Genomic DNA, 8,941 nt, shown 5'->3' on the forward strand with positions numbered 1-8,941 from the left:
CATGCCCCTCCGCTGCTAACAGTCACCAGGATCGCAATAGCAAGCCCGTGAGCGATGGCGACCATGAGCAGACCACTTGCTTCCAAGTCACCAGATTCAGTGGCTACTGTGACAATTTTGTTTCAGGAAGTGTTCTGTTTTTGTTTTTTGTTTTGTTTTGTTTTTTGTTTTTGTTTTTTTTTTTTTGTTTTTTTTTTTGTTTTTTTTTCCCTCTCTCTCTCTCTATTGATGTTGTGTGTATATGGGTTGGATGCTTAATTTTTCTAAAGAGAAAAGTTATGAAACTTAAGACGATGGTTTAGAAATAAAAGTGTTCTTGTATCGTATTTTAGTTATAAAATTTTCATCTTACATAAATTTGTATAAAATTTAGAAAATGTTTTAGAATTTATTTTTGATATAACTTAGGAATCTAAGAAAGATGTCACGCAACATTTGAGAATTAAGTAATTTTATTTTACGTTTCTATCCAAAAAAATCACTATGAATTCTTTAAAATTATTAATTAGGAAATTTATAGCTAAAAATACCAATTATTTTTATAATCAACATATAAATGAATGAGTCAAAAAAAAAAAAAAAAAAAAAAAAACGTCAAATGGAAATATATTTTAAATATTAAAAATTTAAAAAATGAATATGGCAGATAGAATAAATATCAAATTTATGAAAAGAATTAAAATAAATTATTATACATAAATCACTCAAAAGTTTAATTCCTCAAAGTTATAATATATTCCAAATTTTTACAACCTATGTCTTCTATGGTTAGAACTAACAATCTATATCTTCTTGAATTATTCTATTTTTTAAAAAAAACATATATACATATAGACACATTGAAAACTTGCTCGAAGGGCAAAACCCACCTTGAGTCCACGAGGAGCCTCAGATGGCAGAACCTTCGAACTGGGTCTCACCTCCAAACTCGACTAGGCCGATGTCTCAGCCATAAATCAGCACTTAGGCTCTCCTCCCACCAACGTAATCCAAAACCGTGCCGATCATTACAACTACGACACTATATTGAAGCTTGAGAAAGCTTACCAAAACTGCAGAAGAAGTTGACTGGATTGCGATTGCAGTGAACTAGATGCAGAGTGGAATAGATGCAGAGTGGAATAGATGCAGAGGAGCATGCCAAACAAATTTATACTATGTAGCACAGCACTTGAATGCCGGAGACCACCTCGGTGCTCCCTACTACCTAACCGAGATTTCTGGGACTGCATTGGGAGCTGGGGTGGGGGATTCGCACGGTGCTTGGGCACTACGGAAAAGTGCCGTGCCGGGCCCCAGTATAAACTAAAAACAAACATGAAGAGATAAGTTATTAACGCAAAATGTAAATTTGCAACTATAATAAAGTAGGGGCATTTTTGATATTTCTAGAAACTTCAAGGGCATGCGTGATATTTGCCCCTTTTACTATGATTTATTTTAAAGATTCCTTCAAACACTGTCACAGACACTATTCAATTGTAAAAAAAATTGTGACTTTTTTATTCAGAAAAAAAAAAAAAAAAAAAAAAAACCAATTAAACACAAAGTTAAAAACAATTTCTATCTAATTCACTTGAATTACTCAATAATAGGCAGCTTAATAGATGTAGTTATAGAAATAATTCAACTTATTCAAAATCATTCAATTTTTTTTTTCTTTTTTCATAGAATATATTCAATATATTTTTCTAAGGCTCCTTTGTTTGATATTGATAATTTTCTTTGGTAACATTATTTTCTACATTATTTGCTGAAGAAAATTCTTTTAATTATTATTGTAATTTACTTAAAACATAATTGAGGTTTTGTAGTTAAACAAAACCAATTTAAACATTACTCAATTATTAATTATTATTACTTGCAGGAAAAATATCATTTGTAACCCTGAAATATGTGAAAATTTCAAGAATACCCAAGTCTTCTTGATAATTGCAAAGTTACCCTTGTTTTAGTTTTAGGTGTATTCGGGGCCCAAACCGCGTGCCGCACACAAGTCGGGCCCCGGCTTTTTAGTGCAAGTCCGGCCTCCCACGAACATGAAGCCGATGCTGCCCCCGCTGCTGCAAACGTTGATACTGATCTGCTCTCCGATCAAGTAATGGAAGGCATGCTAGAAAAAATCAATTTTTGTCATAGTGGTGAACAACCATAGAAGATCATCTATGTCACATTGCGAGCCCAGTGACACATACGAAACTCCCATGTGTCACTGGGCTCGCAATCCAGAGTGCGTCCATAGCTGCATGCAATTGAGGAGGATGGCGGCGCAGAGCTCACGAACAGGGTCGTGACCTTATCACGCAGGAGTCAAGAGGTTAGACTCATGTATACTAACTCTTAGAATTCCCGCAATGCGCCAGGCTGCTGCTGGACAGCCCATTACCCTTTCGTTTGTTCAAGTCTGGATGTATGTTTACTTGGCAAACATGGCATTTTGAAGAGACACAGTAAGCAGACTAAATATCTGGATCTAGAGCAATGCCCACGAAACTTTTATCGATTTAGTGCTCAGTCTCAGCGACGTCTAACACAAACGGAAAGGAACCAGGCGGGTTTCACTTTTCTCCGAGGTGACTGCTGCCGAGTACCTATGCTTTCAGCATAATTCCAACATGAAATACATCTCCAATTCATCCTCTCATCGTGCTGAAATTTGATCGTCTGAGACACTAATGTTAGGAAATCTACATACGAATACTTCGTCCATGCAAAATCATGGCAGAGAGTGATTCTCTGCTCAAAAAGAAAATTGGTTTTGCAAAGCTCTTGTGATGGCTACTCGCTTTTGCAGTGTGCACAGTTCTGTATGACTTCATTGGGCCTGCCGTGCTTGCTTCCGCGGCGTTTGTGGGGGTGTTGAGTTACGCTGGGTTGGCGACACTGTGGCCGTTGTTTGAAAGCACTCCTCATGAGAGTCCAACTTTGAAAAACAAGCCTGCAAATAGCTTGACTCGGATCTACAAGTGGTCGATTCAGCCGATTGTTGACGTTCTGCGGTTAGTCATTGTCCTGATGTCCCAGTTCCCATGAATAGCCCAAATCTGAAACACTTTATCTTAAGTGCACTACGCTTTAGAACTTTAGGTTTTTTTCTTGTTATGAGAGTACGCTTGTGTGTTGCTACGAAAATGTGTCACCTGTTTCATAGCAGAAGAAAAAATTCCAATTTTAATTTTTTTGAAATTATTTGAATGGCTATTTTTTGTAAAGATGGAGCAACCGTGGTGTAACTCAATCACTAGCTGCAAAACTACCAACTGTAGTAGCGATTGTGCTAATCATGGCAGAGAGTGCGTTGGAATCAAGTTTGTCTCCCTGCTGCACTGAAATAGAGCTGATCGTGGAAACTAGAATTTTTTCGATCTTTGATATCAAAGTCCTTGGATCACCTACATACAAGAAAAGAACAAATAAGAGGTTGAGGATGCACACGAGACCCGTTAGGTATAACAATTAAAACCACGAAGTGAAAAATAAAATAAATAAAATAAAATAAAAATGTTCTCCAATTTATGACAAATTCACTTCTACATCGACTCGGGGAGATCTCTCTGCGTCTAGCTTCAACTCTTCAATAATCGACAAATAAACCTGAAATCAACAGACTTAAATTCATACAAAGTTTCAGCAGCACAAGGCATCGATAGTATGATTCATACAATGAAGTTTGTGTTTAAATAATCATCAAGATGTTTCATGACAGAAAAATTCTTCTTCTGTGTATTGAAAGCAAGGCTCATTAAATTGCTCTCAAATTGAGTTTCTTCACTGTGAGAGCATGCGTCCAAACAATCCAACTCGAGATTACCATCTCAAAGAACTTTCACGCAATTGACAGTTGAAACCCTCTGAACAGGTGTAAGTTAATCGCGATCATGTAATAATTTTACATGAATACTTCTCTTTGCTTCTTAAGAAAAGATCAAATGAAGTCATTCAAAAGTTGAACACCTCAAAGTTCAGATGTGTGAGCCATTTTTAGTGATTCATTGATATTGGACATTTCCACATATTTCAGGGTACAAATGATGTTTTCCCTTACTTAAATAAAGTTTAAAGACAATATAGCATTTGAATATGTTTGCTGTAGTTAACAAACAATAATTTCGTACAAATATAAATGTTGGTTATATGAGTTCGTTTAGGCCATTTCATTTTTCAAAAAGGCTACAATATTCTCAAAATATGGATGGTTTGATCTCTTTTAAGATAATCCTACAACAATGTCTCTTAAGAAAAGGTAATCAAGTAACTCCACTAATGCTACAAATTTGATTAGACTTGATTTTATTTTTTATTTTTTATTATCCTTTAGTTTTTTACTATGGTTCCAATCTTTTAAGTACAATTAAAAATGCAACAATAAGTATAGAAGCATTGTATTTCATGTCAATTATTTATTCAATTTTATCATTGTGTGTTTGGTTCATACAAGCATACAATATTAAAAATGTGCATCTACATAAATCTTACTATTTGTTCAATTTTATTATAGTATATTTACGTAGAATCATTTACAACTGTTGAAACTTTAATTTAGAATTTGAACACAATCGTGTAAATTTTGTGTAGATCAAGCAAAAATCTTTCATACATTGGAGTGGTTTTACACCTCCATCAAGAAAGCATTAGCAAGAAGACTTCACAAGGATGCATTCTAATCCATGGTAGGTGCGGACACTTTACTAGATAGCAATTTGAAGTTGATATTTAAAAATTTCAAAAAGAATTTCAAAAAAAAATTTGAAGATGTAATTTGCAGCTATTACAATTTTGTGACAGATTCATCAAAGGTTTGTGAGAGAAACATTCAACACCTTCTACAAGTTGAAGTTTGCAAGCTCCAACTGGGTGTTTAGTCTCATGTGATAACCATCCTTCTGTTTTTAAAAGAATACACAGGAACTTGCAGGAATCCTATGCATTCGGAGCTTTACAGAGTTAAGAAAGTGTTCTAGGTTGGCTTTGTACATTACCTCGCAAGGAATCTATCATGTAAAGCCGTTCACAATGCAGATGTATCCACCGTTAATTCTGCAGCTATCACCGTTAATTCTGTCGGTGAAACTGCCAATACTGACAAGTGGTGAAACTCTATGCAAATGCTATGTTCAAAGATTCTTATAGATAGCTGCTTGATTAAGTCGATTAGGTTTACAGTGACTACTTTTATCAACTCCTTCGCTGGGACGAATGTATCGACCACTGAAGCAGGCATATGTTGCCATGGTTTCCTGGCCACACGTTACATCGCAAACTTCAGCATCGGATGCTCCACACGGTTGAGATGATCCTCACTGTTGCATGAATGCGATATTTCTCTTGTTATTTATTTAAATGGTGAGTTTCAGTGGGTTTTTGTAGATGACACAGTGACCGCTGTGGATCAAATTGCAACTTTTGGCAACGAGGCTGTCGGAGGCGTGGTCTTGAAAACATGCTTCTCCACTCTCAGAATCATTTGGAAAGGGTTTGAGGAACCTTTGGTGTGCGACAAAGGTCTGGTTGTATCTCAACTGTGCAATGAATTGCAGCAGTGCGTTTGTTTTGCATGACATAACTAACTGGAAAGACGAAGAGTTTGTGATTTTACTTCTGCTGTTGATTTCTCCATTCTTGATTTCTAAATGTCGATTCGTCTCAGGTTGCTCATGTGGATGACTTCTTTGATATAAATTTTCAGCACCCGAGCTTGTGCACAATGTTACTCCACAACATCCGATTTAGTATGATCTGTTCCGTTTGTAAAAATCAGGAAAACATTGTATTCCTGTGAACGATTGTTGGTTTGTGCCAGACTTTCCAGGTTCACTGCAGCTCATGAAAGACCCAACTCCTATGCTGCCGTCTGTTGCTTCAGAGGGCACTGTGTGAAGAGGTGGTACAGTCACATAACCTCATTTGGTTACAAAACTGGTCTTGAAGGTGAAATCTTGAAAACTCTTACTAACATCAGCAGCATGTGTGAATTTCCTCATGCTCTCCTCTTCCAAGAAGCAAATATTGGTCTTCTAATCGTGAGTAACAATAAACAACTATCCTGCTGGAGAACGTAATTGAGGTTTGTGGCAATAACAAAATGAATATTATCCCACGATCGTGCCCTAATTTGTTTCTAGAGAGCCTCTGTTCTCTAGAACTGCAGGGACTGGATACCGATAACTGTGCAGAGAAAGCCAGCATGCCTCCATTTCCCTTGCAAAGACTATATGGTGTACTTCTCAGATCACAGTGCAGTAGACTTTTCTCAGTCAAGAACGAGGTGCAGTGTGTCCTATGTCTCATTCAAGACATGCATTAGATTCATTTAGTACTAATCGTGTTTCCCAGTTTAGTTCCAAATCTCGGGATGCCGAACCGACCATCCAGTGAGTGCCAGCGTTTTCCGTGCACTGAGACAAACTGTGAAAGTTGTTACAAGAGAAATTATTCTCAATTAAACTCTCTGTTTTTTTTTCTTTTTTTCTTTTTTTCTTTTTTTCCGTTCTTTTAACGCTGCAGGATTTCAATCTCATGCAATCAAACGGATCAGACAAGCATGTGCCCAGCACACTGGCGGCTCGTACACACAACCAAGGAACCCTAATGTGAATCACCACCCTGAAATCTGTATGAAGCTGAGCTGCACTTGAAATTTAACGTCACACAAAGCAAACGCGTTTAACCCTAAAACCTCCAAAGCCACAGTAAAACAAACATGGAGATGTGCCACGAAGACAAAGCCGAAGCGGATGAGTAAGAATTGACCTTTCCTGTGTTGGATGCGCACAATCTGTGTTCATACCGAGATGCACCCAAACCGATATTTTTCCCGGGTGGGGGAGAAACCCCCACTGTGGGTCACAAAGTCCTAAAACGGTATTCCAGAGGGGAAGGGGCCTGCTCCGGAGATCGGAGGAGAGGCCCTCTCTCCAGCCAATCCTCAAGGATGTCCACACACCAGGCGGGGGACCTCGAGGACCCATTCAACAGACTACGATCCAGAAGGAAGTTTCGGATTACGATTTCAACAGGGCCAGGCAGACAAACGCACACGGTGAGCATAAGATTGTCGCAGTTCGCAGGCCCCACTGCAAGGCATCGCAAAACAGCCCCCTCCTTCTCCTGCTCCTCCGCCGCCCCACAAAAACAGCTTTGATTCATTCCACAGCGAAAAGTCTGAGGCACTCTCACAACACTTGTAAGGAAATAACAACAGCAACAACAACAACACTCAAACTGGTCCTTTTTTTGCAACAGATTTCTCAGAACAGTGCCACTGTCCTCCTCTGTCTTCTCAGTGTTTTCTCTTGTCTGCATTCATTTTTAGGCTATTCTGGGTGCTCTTCCTCTATTCAAAACTCCCCAACACTACCATATATATATATATATACATATGCTTGTGTTCGTGTGTGTAAGTGTTATTAGTTTAGGAATCTTGGTATATGTTTTATTTTTTTGTTTCTTCCAAAAGGTGAGTTTATGTGGAGGATTTAGTGAAGTGGGGAAATGAAAATATGAGGTACTGACATGACCCATGAGAGAGAGTGAGTGAGCATGTTGCATTGCCATTGCCATTGTTAAATAAAGAGGGTGTTCATTAAAGGAGGAACTGCAGTGCTGGTGGTGATGATGGTGGTGACCTTGATGACTACAACAATTGATTGATGGAGATAATATGTAAATGGTGGTGGTGGTCAGCTCTTCATGTGATTCATGTGCACGTCGTCATCCCTCTCTCACTTTGGCCCATGCCAAGTTCATTCATTTCTTCACTGTAACAATGAGAATAATAAAGAAAGAAGACAATGGAAGAAGACACTGGCTCCATTCATCCTGATCCTTTTGAGTGTCATTTGAGTGAATGTTATTGGCCAATCTGTTGAGTTCAGGGTTTCTGCTTTAATCCTGATTTGAGATGTTGTTCTTTCATTTTCATTTAATATAAATCACTCTAGTTGATCTGCAGCTGAGCTTCTGTGTTACTTGGGTGAATGCTGAAAAAAACCCACATTGATTTTTAGGTTAAAAGAAAATAGAAGGGCAAGAAAATTGAATCTACAAATAATCTTGTTGATCTTCTTACCAAAGTTCTTCTTTTGTGCAACTAATGCTGACTTACTTATGGCATAAACATACTGCGACTTGCTTTTCTTGAATAAAAAAATGAATGAATTCTTTAAATAATTAAAAATAATAATGTTGTACTCTTTTTCCTTCATCTACGATTTTTGCACTTGAATACAATAAGATTTTTCCATATAAGGTTTTAATGAGGTAGCAGCTATTCATCTTGCAAGGCTATAGAAAAATATAGATCATAATTCTATGCAAATTTTATATTATATAAATATTATGATAGGCAAGGAGGAGTATTGAGAGCATTAAATGTAGTTGGCACTCTTTATAATATTTATTGTAGTAACATAAATAGTTACAATAAATATTATAACTAAAGTGTTTAGAATGTAATGGGAAGAAACTATTTATCTTCTCCTCTTCTCATCGTATACAAGTGAGACAACCACATCAATAAATAGTATTTTTTAGAAGCTCTCCTTCTCTCTATAAATTCTTTCTTGTATGTGTGCACATTACTTCAAGCTATTCTTGTGTGTCTCTAAAACATTCTCAACAAAATCAAACTGACAATCTATTGATGTAAAAGTGACTAAGACATCTTAGTTCATTTGATACATCATTGTTTATTTTTAAATTAGATAATTATATATAAATCTAGTTCATTTATCATAGTGTAAGAATTTTTTTGAATTTTCTTGATGAGAAATTAATTAGATTTAAGTGTCATCTAAAAAAAATGATTTAAAGTTATGACTAATAAGACTTAATGATACAAAGTTATGGATTTATAAAGTCATACAGTTTGTTCAAAAGCAATTTAAATAATAGCCTGGCAGTTTCTCATTAGACAAAAGATATAAACTAAAAAAAACTCTAA

Source organism: Physcomitrium patens, chromosome 1 (assembly GCF_059467195.1).
Source record: "Physcomitrium patens ecotype Gransden chromosome 1, ASM5946719v1, whole genome shotgun sequence".
Lineage (NCBI taxonomy): Eukaryota > Viridiplantae > Streptophyta > Bryopsida > Funariales > Funariaceae > Physcomitrium > Physcomitrium patens.